Source organism: Rhineura floridana, chromosome 4 (assembly GCF_030035675.1).
Source record: "Rhineura floridana isolate rRhiFlo1 chromosome 4, rRhiFlo1.hap2, whole genome shotgun sequence".
NCBI lineage: Eukaryota > Metazoa > Chordata > Lepidosauria > Squamata > Rhineuridae > Rhineura > Rhineura floridana.
This window is the reverse complement of record NC_084483.1, coordinates 38,435,557-38,449,623: the sequence shown is the minus strand read 5'-3', so window position 1 is coordinate 38,449,623 and position 14,067 is coordinate 38,435,557. Positions and strand designations below refer to the sequence as shown.

The 14,067-nt window shown below is 42.7% G+C and overlaps 1 long non-coding RNA gene across 1 annotated transcript in view; it reads right to left on the bottom strand.

Annotated features, from left to right (window-relative positions):
- The window catches only part of LOC133383012 (uncharacterized), a 32,048-nt gene extending 21,562 nt beyond the window's left edge, over window positions 1-10,486 (bottom strand). The window contains exon 1 of the long non-coding RNA XR_009762150.1: window positions 10,403-10,486. This is a non-coding gene — a long non-coding RNA (uncharacterized LOC133383012). The remainder of the gene's footprint in view (window positions 1-10,402) is intronic.
- Window positions 10,487-14,067: the final 3,581 nt, after the last annotated feature.

Below are 14,067 nucleotides of genomic sequence, written 5' to 3'. Positions count from 1 at the left end.
CCAGAGAGAGAGAGAGTCAAGAATATATCCCTAAACAAACAAACCAAACACAAAAATGATATTGACTGCCTAGTTTCTTATAACACGATGACAATGGAATCCTATTCATGTCTATTAAGCGGTAAGCCCCAATGAGTTCAACCAGGTAAGCAGGCACACAAGAGTAGCAAACCAACAGTAAGTGGGCCGGATCCAGCCCATGAAACTACTTCTAGTAGGCTGACAGGCCTCTGGCAAAATAGGTTGCCGCTTCTCCCTCTGGTGTGGTGCCACCACAAGAATGTCTTAGAGCTTCAGGACAAAGGGAGAAGCATTTGGTCCTGTTTCCTAAGCTCTAAGACCTTCTTGCAATGGTGTTGCACCAGAGTTACCTTTTCCAAGTGTCTTTCCTCCACCTGTTTCTCTTTCCCTTGGCAGCATTGGTGTAAGAGGAGAGGTTTCTTGCCTGCTAACCTGGCACTGCCGTGGAGAAATATAATGGTGTTGAGAGGGAAAAAAACACAGCAACAGAAGAAGCATTGTCTGAATACTTGTGCATTCGGTATGTGTGGAGAGTGTCTGGTGAGTGTCCTTATTTTGCCTGTCTGTGTGGTAATTGTGTGTGTGAGTGAGTGACTGTGCTTTAGCTATTTTGGCCATGGCTACTTTGGCCACACTCACCACTTAACATGTGGCCCTTGAAGGGCTGGGCCAACCCACAATCTGGCCCTTGGGTGAAAAAAGCTTAGCTACCCCTGGTGTAAAGGATCACTACCTAAAACAGGCAGGCCTCTAGAACAGCTGCATCTGGTCATAGATGAGGATTCGGGGTTTTGTTTTTCTCAGAATAATGTTGAGTCATTGTATTTCAATAATGAATACTTGAACCACTGTGGCTTTTCTGCAGCTGTGTAAAATGGAGTTGAAAGAGTTCAAAAAGGTTTTGACGTGGGAGTCACCTTTCTTCTGAGCTGTAAAAGATAGCCCTGATAGGCAACTACTTGGCTGTTGATTTAAGATCCAGAGATACAGTTAAGGGGATGGTAGGGGCAGAGAGAAAGAAGGTCCTAGATATCAGGTGATACTTTACTGCTCATAAAACCACTTCAGCCCGAGGGGTCACTCTAGCTATATCAAGCACTCTAAAGTCAAAGACGTCTTATTTTAACCCTACACATGTTGTGAAACAATCCATCTTTCCAATCACCAACCTGAAACACTTTCAGCAGAAAAAGAAAAAACAACCCTACACATGCATTTCCCTTAACCATAAAATGAGTTTGCTTGCTTTACTAGTTCCAGAGGGATAGCCATTTTAGTCCCTTGCAGCAGACCCATGGCACCTTTAACACATTTAGTATGGTGTACGTGTTTGTGGAGTACAGTACACTTCATCAGATGCATGCTTTTATTCTGAGTTACAGGCCCATGGGAATTTTTCTTTTTTGGAGGGGGGTTGAAGTGTAAATAGGGAGGACAGAGGGAAATGAAGTGCTCCAGTGCTATCACTTGTGGACCGAATTGAGGCAAAGGATTATAAGCATATTATATAGCGTGTATTTTTAGCATATCAATTGGCTTACCAATGTCAGGATGTCTGTGTTATCAACAACTATTTTATGACTATTACCATTAATTACAGTCTGTCATTATTACTACCTGTGCTTTCCTGCATTTCATTTCTCTCTGACCTGACTGTTTATAATCCCCCTTCCCCCTAAAAAAAACAAACACCTTGTGCATACACACATAGCATAGCACTTTGTGCATCTGATGAAGTCTATGGACGTGTATGCCATAATAAATGTTAGTGTTTAAGGTGCCACACAAGGATAAAGGTGTTGCTTTACTTAACTAAAACGCATTGTAATTCAGGGATACTGGTTCCAAAATGCTCTGATAAGACACCAAAGGCCTACTGATTGCCTTTCTTTTTCACTCCTGTGTGATCCTCGGTGTGCGAAAGGAAGCTGCCTTTGGTCCGTCTAGGTCAGCATTGCCTACAGTGCTGGCAGACAGGAGTAGCTCTCCTACCTGCAGATGCCAGGGATTTTTGCATGAAAAGCAGGTGCATTAAGCTAACAGAAGACCATTAGCTATACATTTTGTTCATATGAGGCTCCCTTCTACTACATTGGATCACTGGTCTATGTAGTTTGACATAAATTGGTGAAAACTCGACCTTTCCCATCACTTGCTACCTGAGAGCCTTTTGAACAGAAGTCACCAGGGACAGTAAATGGGACTTTTTGCATGCAAACTCAGGGCTGGATCTGTTACTCCCAAAATAACCTTTCCTATTCACACTTTCCAATATTGGGTGGTATTCAACTAAACAGCTTCCCTAGCACAACAACTTTCAGCTGTGCAATGGAATTTCCCCATCCCCCACCCCTAAATCTGATCTAGAGGGTTGGGGCATCAAGTGCTGCCATTTTGTGATGGTCATCCTACAATTTATTTTCTACCTGCATATTATTACTCACTCATGAGTGGCAGTTCATTTCAGCTTAGTCATGTTCTTGTGAAAGTCTGTCATGTTCACTTCTTCTAAATATATCACCTTATTACAGGAAAAGTATACAAACTGATGCACTGCCATTTCCAACACAACAAGCTATGTATGACAATCATGCCTAAATTCATATAAACAATGAAAACGTGACCTCACTTAAAAAGGGGCCAAGTTCAAGCATGCCTATTGATCATAGATCACTAGCAACGACATGCATGAGTTGTGGTGGATGAAAGGAAGTAAAAATGGGAAACAGGGAACATTTTGTGCAACAATAAAATGACTATAAATGAGCGCTATCGTACTCAAATGACTATGAACAAATGCTATTGTGCTCTGATTAATTACAAGGTGTAATTAATTTATGGAATTCACTGTCACAAGATGTTATGATGGCTACTAATTTAGGTGCCTTTTGAAGGGGTTTTGACAGATAGGATTATCAATGGATATTAGCCATTGATGGGACATGGAACATCCATGTTCAGAGACCATCTGCTGCTGAATATTGCTGGGGGGAAAACAATGGAGAAGAGTATTGTAGGAGGAGGCTGTGCCAGTTCTCTGGGGTACTCATTCAGCATGCTGAAATATTCCATGGTGGAGCTGCCTGTCAAAAAGAACAGCCAACAGGATTCACTCCATAAATAGTAATAGAAAAAAATTCATTCTGTGTGACGGGACTTATTTTCAGGTCTGTAACTAAAATTCATACTGCAGGTTGTAGACAGCTAAGTTCTACTGAGAGTAAACCCACTGAAATTAGTGAATCTAAGTACGTCATGTCTATTAACTTTAATGGGTCTTCTCTGAGTAGGACCATTATTGATTACCATCCAATGCATTTTTTTAGGCAGGTAAAACACTTGCTGAGAGTGATTAAGTTTCTTTAGTCACAGGCATATGAAGATGTTTGCTGCCACCACTCTTCCTAGTAAGCTGCCGGAGGGACTCTTTCAAATGTCACATGTTGCATTATACTCAACGATAAGATGTCATTGTGCCATTCATTTTTCTGCCACCGCCTTTGATTATCATGGGAGGCAGGGATCACCATGTGTTCTACTTTTCGGTAGGACCTCCCCATATATGAAATGCTGCCTGATTACTTTGCTCGCCAATCTCCACACCCGTAAACACACACACACCAGGCACCCCCCAAACACACACACACAGGGAGTCTCTCTCTCTCTCTCTCTCTCTCTCACACACACACACACACACACACAGAGGGAGACATACAGCCCAGGCACCTCCAAATACACACAGAGAGACTCCAGTGCACACACGCACACACACAGGCACTCACAAACTGTTCCTCTCCCCCAGGCACTCACAAACCTTACCGGTCCCACGACTGATCTTCCGCTGCTGCTTACTGGCCTTCTATCCCCCCTCCCTGGCCTAGAGCAAAGCTGCTGCCCTGCTTAGGCCACTTACCAGTCTCCTGCTGAGGCTGCCATTGCCATTGCAGAGGTCTCTGTTGTCATTGCCACCACCTCAGGAGCCGCTTACCAGCCTCCCCCTCTGCCCCCGGCCTTGAGCTCCGCTTGGCCTGCATACCGTCCTTGCTTCCTTCCCCCTGACCCTAGTCTTGAGCCCAGCATGGCTACAGTTCCTCTAACATCCCCCTTTGCCTGCCTGCTGCTGCTGCTAGAACTGTTGCCACTGCCGCCACGGAGCTATTAACCCTCTGGTTTGAAGGCCTGTCCAGTCCAAGTCCAGTTTGAAGACTGAAAACTATCTGAAGGAAGAGAAGGGGCTTTGAAGTTGCAAATCCACAGTTAGCTCCTGGACAGCAATCTGAGCAGGCATTACCCTGGCTCCCACCCCAAACACATCAGCAGAAGTATGGAGGAGATCTTTATCGAAGCTACGTAACGGTACGGGCTCAGCAGCAGGCAAAGAGTTATTGCAGCCCCAAAGCTCTTGCCAGGCGAACGGGGGACAGGACTAAGTTGGTCTAGGAACAGGAGCCACAGTTCAAGAGTCCAAGATCAGGGCAAGAAGTTCAAGACTGTGCAAGAGCTCTGGACTTGTTCCAATTAATTGCCATGCCCACCTGCCAAGCTTTTAAAGTCAGGGCCTGTCATGCTCACTTGTGGGATTCCCATGCCTTACAGGAATGTTGAGCTTGCTGGCTTGTGCTATGCTTTGTCTAGGTGGGTGGGTCTATTCCCTTCTTTGGAGGTGCCACATTGTCCTGGAAGACAAAGCTGGGCCCACCTCCCCTTCCGACTGCTATCCATCCACTCCAGGCTGTGAATCAATGCCCTCCCCAGACCAAAGTGATGCTCTCCCCTACATGGGTGAAGAGGGGATAGCTGGGACTCCTGCCTCTCTTTCAAGAGCTGCCAGATTCAAGGAAAGGAGAGGATCTCCCTCTACCAGCCTCTGTTCCAGTGCCGGAGCCTCCCCTCCCCCATCCTTGTCTTCTACTTCCTGATCGCCCTGCATGGTCTGACAACTCAAGCCTGAGCCCAAAGGTGCCTCAGGACAGGCACAGAGGTCACCTGATCCATCTTCCCCAGTATGTTATGAATATTTCTATATAAACAGTGATTATTTCTAAGTTTGCATCTAGACATCTAAACTAGCATGTGCAAATTTTATGCAAATCTGTGCTCTCTTTTGTCCATTTGGGGGGAGGGCAATGTGCAAATGGCCACCCTAAGGGAAATGTGCAGCATGGTGACATTCCATCACACCATGGGTTATACTAGATGTAACCAGTAAGAGAGGAGAGGCAAAAGACTCCATATCTCTTGTAAAGTCAAGTTCCTTCCCTGGGATCCAGCATCTGAGTTTTTCTTTTGTGGTTATCTTAAAGAAGCCAACATGCAAAGGTGAAGCTACTATAATGACTTGCATTTTTCATACCCTGGCAGATTGTTTTCTGACCACGTGGGGGAGGTGGGGAATAGAAAAATTCAATACAGTTCTCATTTAAAGGTGAGCCTTCCTAATTTGCATCTTCTGAAACAATATGCAAACCAAAACGCAGCCATCCTTTAAAAGTCACACTTCTCTGAAATTTTGCAGTGCAGTTCTCCAGCCAAGTAATGTGTACAAATGTGCATATGCATGGGTAAAGTGTGCACAAAAGTACATATATTAGTGAAAACAGCATAGACAAATGCATTATATTAGGGGGAAAGTCTTTGCAAAAGTATGCAAGTTAGGCAAAATTGCATACAAAAATGTGCATAATAGCAGAAATGCGCACTAAAATGTATTTTCTTGAGGGCTTTTTTTTAAAAAAATGACAAACTAATGTGGAAATGTGAAGAACTTAAGACTGGAAAAATGAGAAGCGGAAATGGACAGCTTCACCCACCCTTACCATTCGCTCACAGTTTGGCCATCATTTCAGAAGGAAGAGATGCCATTTGTATGTTAGAGAAGCAGACAGCAGTCTGCTGGTTCAAAGCCTAACCATAAGAGACATTTTCAAATCCCCTTTGCAGATCTCTGTGAGATGTCCTTTGCCCTCTCCCCTCCCTTGAAAAAGCCGTTCTTTAGATGGTTCAAATGCTCACTGCAATGGACCGAGCAACTCAGAACTGGCTAGCAAGAAATTATGGCTGCAATCCTGCGTCAAATTATAAACACACATACGGCCACAGTCCCTAAGCATACTTTTTAGAGAGTAATCCTAATTGAACTCAGCAGTACTTAACTTCTAACCAAATACTCTTAGGATTACTTCCAACTAAACATCCTCAGGAAACGAATAGAGATAAAACAGCAGGTCTGACTGATTTCTGAAGCAACCAAACTTCTTACTGAAAGCAGTGCATGGTTTGCTCGTTCTTTTAAACTGGAAAACAACCACTGGGGAGGAAGAGAATGTTTTATTGCCCATTAAAGGGTTTTGTGTGGTCACAGCATTTGAAGCCACTTTGGAGGTCTGGAGGTGAGGCCTTGCTCAGAATCCTGCAATTAAAAGAATAGAAATTGGCAGGGATTTGGAGCAGGGTTTTCTCCGGAGTAGGACCCAACTGTCATTTCATTTATTTGGAGCATTAAATACATAGTCTCCTTTTCAGTCCAAACTGACTCCCATAGCAACTCATACAAACATCCTAAAACAATTAACAGTACAAAAACCAACAGCACAACATAGGGATGGCCAAATCTGTCAATTTTGCTTCTTTCCATTTATTTTTCCAATTCTTAATTCATTTTTCCACATTTCTGCATCTATGTACAATTTATTTAAAAAGTATCATGAACGCTCGTCAGCATTGTAATGAAAATTTCTCCCATTCAACATGTTTATATGCAGTTTTGGCTAATATACACATTTGTGCAAACATTTTTTTCTTGATATAATGCTTTTTGGTGCATATTTTTCCCTAATACATTTTTGTATACATTGGTTGGTTGGGGAACTGTTGCAAGATTCAGAGAAGTGTGAATCTCGAAGGACAGCTGTGTTTCAGTTTGCACATTGTTTCGAGAAGTGCAAATTAGGTAGATTCTCATTAAAATGCAAACAAAATAGAATTTCTCCCCTATTCCTAGCAAAGCATAATACATCAGCCAGTATGGCAGCAATGTTTCAGAATTAAAAGAGACAAATGGAACCTACAAGAAAACATTAACGTGTGGGGAACTCCTGTTCAGGCTTTGAGCCAGCCAGCTACGCCTTCTTTCTGGTTATTCAGTTCCCTGTAGGTTGCCCCCCTCCAAGTTCAAAGGACATGGGCAAACTGATATATTCAGCTAAGATGGATTGTATTTCTATGTCAATTATGGTAGATCTTTCTATACTTGCATCTATGCGTACCAATTAGAGCATGCGATTTTTTTGTGTGATACCTAACTAGCTACCCTATTGCCGTTCACTTCCAGTCTTGCTTAGTCCTCACTGAATCATTTTTGTGTCCCTTTTAAGTATTTTCCCAAAGTTTTTTTGTTTTTTTTTAAATATGGGTGGTGGTATTTCTTCAAACCTTAGGGTTCCACCAGGCTGGTGATATTTCCCTCTTATTTATGGATGGTGTCATTTTGGCTAAATAAGGTTCCACACTTGGAGAATGAGATCACTATTAGCATATATTAGAGCTGGGCCAAAACATCAAGTCTCAGCATTGATGGCTATTTATGGCAATACACACTGTTTACATTGAGGTAAGCCATTTTTGGTGTGATAGATTATGTAGTCACATCTCCACAATCAGTTAAATTTAACTCCTCTGGGAAACTGTGCTGGACTGGGTGACCAAGTTCTATGAGAATAATCAGAATATATACTTTACACCAGGGGTGGGGAACCTGTGGTCCTCCAGATGTTGGATTGCAGCTCCCATCATCCATGATCATTGGCTATGTTGGCTAGGGCAGATGGGAGTTGAAGTCCAACAATATCTGGAGGGTCACAATTCCTCATCTCTGGCTTACGTTGTGCTATCTCTGAAGCTAAATGGGTGAATCTGACCAGAGTCTGGCAGACAGCCTACAATGCTGGGTAGCCAGCTCTGCTCCTTTGAAAAAGGGCAGAATGCAAATGAAATGTGTGAAAAAATAAGACATGACTCCTAAAACAGTTGATTTGGGCACTTCAGAGAGACTGTTCTGTGCCTTTTTGCTTTTGAAAAAGCCACACCATTTGCTACAAACAGCAGTACAGGCTTCCCAGCATATTGCGCAACTTGTGCTGCCAGACCAGAAGGATTCTGCATTTCTGCTTAAATTCCTGGAGCCCCACATTGGCTGGCTGCAGTTCAGCAAAGCTGTGAAGGTGAAAATCTCAGTCTTTCAGAGGACTGCTGCTCATTATAGTACAGTTAGAGCAGCTGCCAGTAGCCAACTTTGGCTGCATGCATGTCCTACAGATGTTCTTCTGTAGCTGAGGAAAGGTGGGTGTGTAGCCCTGACAGTATAATAGAAAACCTTCTGTCTTCTGAACTGGTCCCCTGGTCTTTGTGTGTTCTGGTTTTTTCCTGATTTTTTTTTTTTTGCAGCCTCTCTTATTTTGTCAAGCAACTGCCTCAAAGGATGAAGGGAATCGGCTCTGGATTGGATTGGAAGATTGAGACCTTCCAATCCATCCAATGCATGGCCAAGGAAAAAAATAATAATCTGGTCCTCCTCGTTTCAATTCAGAATGTAAAAGGCTGTGGCAGCAATCTTTACAGTGAATAGAACCAGGAAGAAATCTTTTGAATGGGTTCACTGTCCTTTATGTAACAACCAGTATGCATTTGATGGGTAAGGCTTCTCTGCTGGACATTCAGGTTCTGATAAAGCAGCTGTCATGAACTGCAGATATCCATGCATGTTTGTTTATGACCTAAATCTTACACACTCATTTAGACGATGTATGTGTCTTGCCTAATCTTGCGCTCAAGTAACTTAAACAACAAATGCTAATGATGCAATCCTGTGCACGCCTACTCGGCAATAAGACTCATTAAACTTGTAAGGGGCTAGCCCAGATATTGGCTTGAAATATGCATAAAATGTGCTGAAATCATTTATATCTGCTTATATTTGTTTATATAGCTTGGAATATGCTTAAGATTTGCTGAAATAGCTTTAAAAGTCTGCTTCATGCATAAGACCCAAAAAGTAAGAAAAGGAGTAGTTGAAAACAGCCCCCCCTTTTTCCTCCGTCTCCTGACAAAAGCTATTTTCCTATGAAAACAGCTGGAGCATACATAGAAATAAGATGTCTGGGCAGACAGCCAATGTCTGGCAAAAATTAGAGGAAGCTCCTTATATGGTGTGGCTGCTTCCAGGAGACAGTTAGTGCTGCTTCTAGCAGGCAGCATAATTAATAAGGCCATGGGAACAAGCCTACCCTTAGATAAGTCAGTGTATAAAAGGCCAGGTTTTATAGCAGTCATTACCCTTCAGCTCTGCTGGAGTGGGGGGTCGAAGAAAGCAAGAGAACCATCCATGACATCTGATGGGTGATGTATTATGACATGTATTTCCATGTACTTTGTAACTTTGGCTCTGTAATAGAGTTTAACTCAGTCTGTCATCAATTTTAACTTGTTTTAACTAAGATGTGTCTTCAGAGTTTTTTACTTTGATGTTAAATGGATATCCAACAACTTCTTTCATGCTGATATGCGTTTCTTTTTTTCTGTTTCTGCAATGATGGCTAAGGCCACCTAGATGCATTTTATTCATGATAATGTGCAAGATATGAATAAATAGCATATATTATAAAGACTGTTCTGCTGTCTGAAGTCTGACTCCCAAATAGAAAATTTCTGGTACCTCCCAAGACACGAGAATTCTTGAGTGGGCTCTCCTTTATATTCCGCTTGCACTAGACGACTGCTGTTGATAACCTGTGAGCTTAGGTGATCTAACATTCAACATACAAAGACTCTAGGTAGATACAGAGGAAGGGAGAAAGCAAGAACCCTCAACCCTGTGCATTCACTGGCAAGGGGGCTGGCCTTGCTGATATCAAACTGTATGGGACTTACTTCTCAGTAAACCTGCCTAGAACTGTGTTGTAAAAACAATTTCAGTAACTAAACCCATCCAGAAACATGTGGCTTCAGATTCCAAATGAGTAGGACTTAATCCCACGAAGCAGGAGTGGGGAATCTCTGGCCCATGGGCCAAATTTAGACCAGCATGGGTACCAGTTTGGCCCATGAGGCTGTTTTCCTTAAAAAGAAAAGAGGAGGGGTGATGGTCAAATATCAATGCAAAAAGGAAAGGGGGTATAAAACCCAAATGACCATTAACGTTCTGAAGTTGTTTATTCTATTTTGTCTTCTTTAAAAATGCCCAACGCGTTTTGGCTCTATTATATATCAGCCTTCATCAGGGGCTACAATACAAACATATATACATTTACATCATTAATACTTCATTTGTATTACATTTGAAATTCTTAATACAATAGGAAAACACACAAAAAAATTTTTTACTTACATTCTTCTTTGTCTATTTGTTTCTCTAAACTGTTTATAGCATTCTCTTTATCTTCTTTCTGTGTATTTGTTAAGACTAGATGTTGTGCTTTTATATGTAGAGTGGTACTCAGCTGATATGTGTATTTCATTATCTGTTCAGAAATTCAATTGCCTGTAAGGGATCCTCTAAAAACTCTGTGTTACTACAAAAGAGGAAGAAAATCCAGTTCTTCATTTAATCCTGAAGGTGACATAGTATTCAAAGACAAAATCCACCATATTTCTCTTTTTAGGAGTCTACTATTATTTTGTCCCCACACTTTTTCTACACCCCAAAAATGGAAATCTTTCAGAGTGTGTTTGTATTCAACAAAATGGTCTACTAATGGTGAACCCTTTCTGTTACACCTTATATTACTAAGATGTTCTCCTATTCTTACTTTCAAGGGTCTGGTTGTTTGTCCTATATATAATTTGGAACAGCTACATTCTATGGCATAAATGACATATGAAGTTGCACATGTAATATAAATTCGTAAAGAAAATTCTTTTTGATTCTGGGGATTTTTAAAGAATGTTTTCTTACTTGTATATTTGCAATATGCACAATGTCCACATGGGTGATGACCTGTAGGTTTAGCAATATCCATTATTGTTCTTTGTGTATCCTGTTGCTTTCTATATGTGCTTTTAATTATGCATTCTCTTATATTTTTTGTCCTTTTGAAAGAAATAATTGGCTTTTCTGCACACCCTGGAATATATTTCAAAATATACCAGTATTTTTGCATTGCAGTTTAACATTTAATAATATCACAAATAGATTACAAATAGATTACAAATAGATCACAGACAGTGATCTAGCCAGCCAGGCCAAAAAGGTTCTCCATCACTGCCATCAAGCAGTGCTGGCTGGTGTTCTGTTGTGTGCAAGGAACACCTACACACAAGAGAGAACCAGGAGACTCCTGCATGTGCAGAGCTCTGTGTGCAATTTGCAAATTATGGATGTGCTGTAAAACCGTGCAATCATAGCGAGGGCCAATAAGAAATGTCCCCTTCAGGCTTCTAAAAGAATGTGTGAGGTTTCATTTTGGGTATGGAGTGGGGGGGGGTGCATGGGCTGGTCCTTCCCCTAACCTCCCCACACATGTATCCTGCTTTTCATGGATTCAGTGTAAAAGCTTACAGGATGATTGCACTTAGAATCCTCACTTTGGCCAGGAACCTTGATTACACCACGTTACACCTGAAAGCAGGAAGTATTCAAGCCACCTTCAACTAAGGTGAACCTCCCTTCAAACCTATTTTGCTGAATCCTCAAAGGTCAGGAAATTAGCCAACACGTGTGGGGATGGGGGGGCAGTCCTTGAATGTGTCCCTGTCTCCTCTTACCACTGTAAGCCCACACATGTTCCTTTCAACTCTTGAACAATGCTATAGTAATTTGCCCGAAGGCCGTACAGAGTACTTTGTGAATGATCCTGAGAAATGGTCATAGCTAAATTAAACAGCATGTCTTTGTTGCTGTGTTTCAAGAATCCTGGTTCATATTTTGTGGGAGGTTTAGCCTGCCATATCTGGAGCATTTACTGTTCCTCAGTTGCCCCTCCCAGGCTGCACCTGGCCAAGCATCCATGAAAGATTACAGTAGGCTGAAGCTGAACTGTTCTAATTAAACCTCCCTCTGATGCAGAGATGGCCTCTCTACCTCTTCCTAGATCTATGAAATACACTAAAAAGTGATTTTTATCACCACTCGTCAATGCCTGCACTAAGAAATTCAGTTATTGGAACGAGAGCACCCATGTCAAACAGATTAGGCCAGTTTAAACCATACTGGGAGAAATAAATATGTTTTAACTTGGACCAGTACAGACATCTATGAAGGCAAGTCCTTGATGAATGATTTGCCACTGTATTTGTGGGAACAGGTGTCCATATGAACGGAGAGTAAATCAGGAGAATGCAAAGGGGATGTCTGGCATGTTGCTGTTTAATGTACAGGGCACCTTGTGTTCACTGCTCTGCAGAAAGTCAGGCCATCAAGTAGTTAAATCATTTCTCTTCCCCTCATTCAGTGCCTCTTGCACACAAGAGATCCCTTGCTCCTTCACCTTTTCCCCGTGCAGAACCTATTACACACACACAGGTCTTTCATCCGCTCCATATGCTCCATGGTGCTTTCCAAGAGAATTATAATCATGTGGCTCCTACTTCCATGCCTGTATAATTAACCTCTGGTCTTTCAACTGTATTTTGATACACTTGAAATGCTACCTAGGATTCCAAATCCCCTGCACATGAAGCAGGCCAATCCAACAAGCCAACGTTTCTGCTCCTTTCCTTGGAATTAACTCTCAAATCAGCATTGACTTAATCAGCCGGCCCAATTTAGGGGACTAACAAAATCATCCAGGATCCCACGCGAGTTTTTTTTTTTCTGTGAAAGCATCAGTCGAGGAGAGGAGATATCACAGCACCTGCCCAGACAAAGAAGGAGCAGCAAAATCTCTTAAGGCAACCTTCAGATTTCTGGATCCCACTGATAATAAATCTCCTTAGCCTTCTTTCTGCTGCCTACAGTCTGCTGCATTCCCTCCTAATGCATTTTCAATGTGGCACAAATGTTGTCCCAGTCAGAGGACAATGTCAGCATTTTTGTTTTCTTTGTGCATCATATTCTCTAACTTCTTGGGGGATATAGGGGCAGCAGCAGGTATGGGGAGTTGGAGAAAATTGGGTGCCTCCCCTTGCACAAGTGGAAGTGCTTTCTCTAGTGCAAAGCCACCTTTGGCTACAACTAGGGCTGGGTGAGAAATTCAGGGCAGTTTGCATCTTAATGCCAAACTCCCTAATTCCTGAATCAGTTGCACTTCCTAAAACAATACATGGATGGAAACAGAGGTGTCCTTCAAAATGCACACTCTTTTGAATTTTGCAATTCTTCAGCCAAATAATGTGTACAAAAAATTGCACATACAAAAATGCATTACATAAGGGCAGGGCCGGTTTTAAAGGGCGGCCAGGTTGGGCACTGGCCCGAGGGCCCCGGAGCTACAGGAGCCCCTTCCGCGCTCCGCGCTCCCCCCCGCACTCCCATGTGGCCCCCATTCCTGTCTACAGTAGTCTTTACCATTGCCCTTAATTAAGATGGCGGCCGCAGTTTCCCTAAGGTACTGAAGCCGCTGCCGCCATCTTAGCTGATGGCAAAGATGTGTGTGTGTGTGTGTGTGTGTGTGTGTGTGTGTGTGTGTGTGTGTGTGGCATGCACATGTGCCATCAACAAAGATGGTGGCGGAGGCTTCATTCCCCTTAGGGAAACTGCGGCCGCCATCTTAATTAAGGGCAATGGTAAAGACTACTGTAGAGAGGTAGGGGGGCCGCGCAGGAGGGGGGCACGTGCGTATGCACACACGCACACATGCACACCCACCCACCCACCGCTGCATGCCTGGAGCCAGCCCTGCATAAGGGGCATTTGTTTGCAAAAATGCAGAGAGCCCAAGAAATTCGCTCTAAAATGCTGGTGAATTTCATGACAACTTGGGTGTCTTTCTTTGTTTTTAAAAAGTTGTAAACTGATGCAGAATTGTAGAGAACTGTGCTTAAGGCTAGGGGGAAAATGAGAACCTGGGAGAAACTGAAATGAAACAGATCCATCCATTGCTAGCTACAACTGGT